Source organism: Orycteropus afer, unplaced genomic scaffold (genome assembly GCF_000298275.1).
Source record: "Orycteropus afer afer isolate SDZICR_OR568_19922 unplaced genomic scaffold, OryAfe1.0 scaffold00216, whole genome shotgun sequence".
In the NCBI taxonomy this organism is placed as follows: Eukaryota; Metazoa; Chordata; class Mammalia; order Tubulidentata; family Orycteropodidae; genus Orycteropus; species Orycteropus afer.
The window spans coordinates 5949801-5951175 of NW_006921803.1; positions in this window are offsets into that span (position 1 = coordinate 5949801).

A 1375-nucleotide genomic window follows, 5' to 3' on the forward strand; every position below is an offset into this window, starting at 1 on the left:
TTTCGTTCTGCTGTGCATGGGGTCGCTATGAGTCGGAAACGACTCGACGGCACTTAACAACAACAACAACAACATACATAGGAGCTCTGGTGGCATAGTGCCTAATGCGTTTGACTGCTAACCAGAAGGCTGGCAGTTCAAACCCACCAGCCACTCCCTTGGAAGGAAGGTTGGGAAATCTACTTCCCTAGTGATACTGCCTCAGAAACCCAAGGAGGGATCACTATGAGTTGGATCCAACTCGACGCCAGTGTGTTTGGTTTGGTTATCGATACATAGAAAATCCCAGAGACTCAGCAAGAAAACTACAGGAACTAATTGAGAGATTAAACATAGTGTAAGGATACAAAATCAACATACATTTTCAATGCAAGATACAACAACTGGAAAGAAACTCAACAAAGATGCAGAAGAGCTAAACAATACAATCCACCAACTTGACCGTATACACATCTACAGAGCACTTCACCCAACAACAGCACAATATACATTATTTTCCAGTAACATGGAACATTTTCCATGATAGACCATATGTTAGGCCATTAAGCAAGCCTTAATAAATTTTAAAACATTGAAATGCTGCAAAGGATGTTCTCAGATCACAGTGCTATCAAATTAGAAACCAAAAATAGTAAGATTACTAGAAAAAGAGCAAACACACAATATACCAAAATCTTTGGGACACAGCAAAAGCAGTGATCAGAGGCCGATTTATAGCAATAAGTGCACCCATCAAAAAAGAAGAAAGAGCCAAAATCAACTATTTAAACTAACATCTCCAACAATTAGAAAAAGAACAACAAGAAAAGCCTACAGTCACCAAAAGGAAATAATCAAGATTCAAGCAGAAATCAATGAAACAGAAAATAGAAAAACAGTTTAAAAAATCAACAAGACTAGAAGTTGGTTTTTGAAAAGATTAATAAAATTGACAAACCACTGGCAATTGAACAAAGGAAAAGAAGGAGAGAATACAACTGGCATGAATAAGAAATGAAATGGATGATATCACAACAGAATGAAGTGAAATAAAAAGGATAATATCAGGGTACTATGAAGAACTGTACTCCAACAAATTTGAAAATCTGGAGGAAATGGACAGATTTTTAGAAACACACCACTTACCTAACCTAATCCAGGCTGAGGTGGAAATTTGAACAGATTCATAACAAAAGAAGAAATTGAACAGGTCATCCAAAAATTACCAACAAAAGGAAGTCCTTGCCCATACAGTTTCACTGGACAATTCTACCAAACATTCAGAGAAGAACTGACACCAATCCTACTCTAACTATTCCAAAACACAGAAAAGGATGGACTCCTCCCTAATTCATTTTATGAAGCAAGCATAACCTTGATACCAAAACCAGGCAAA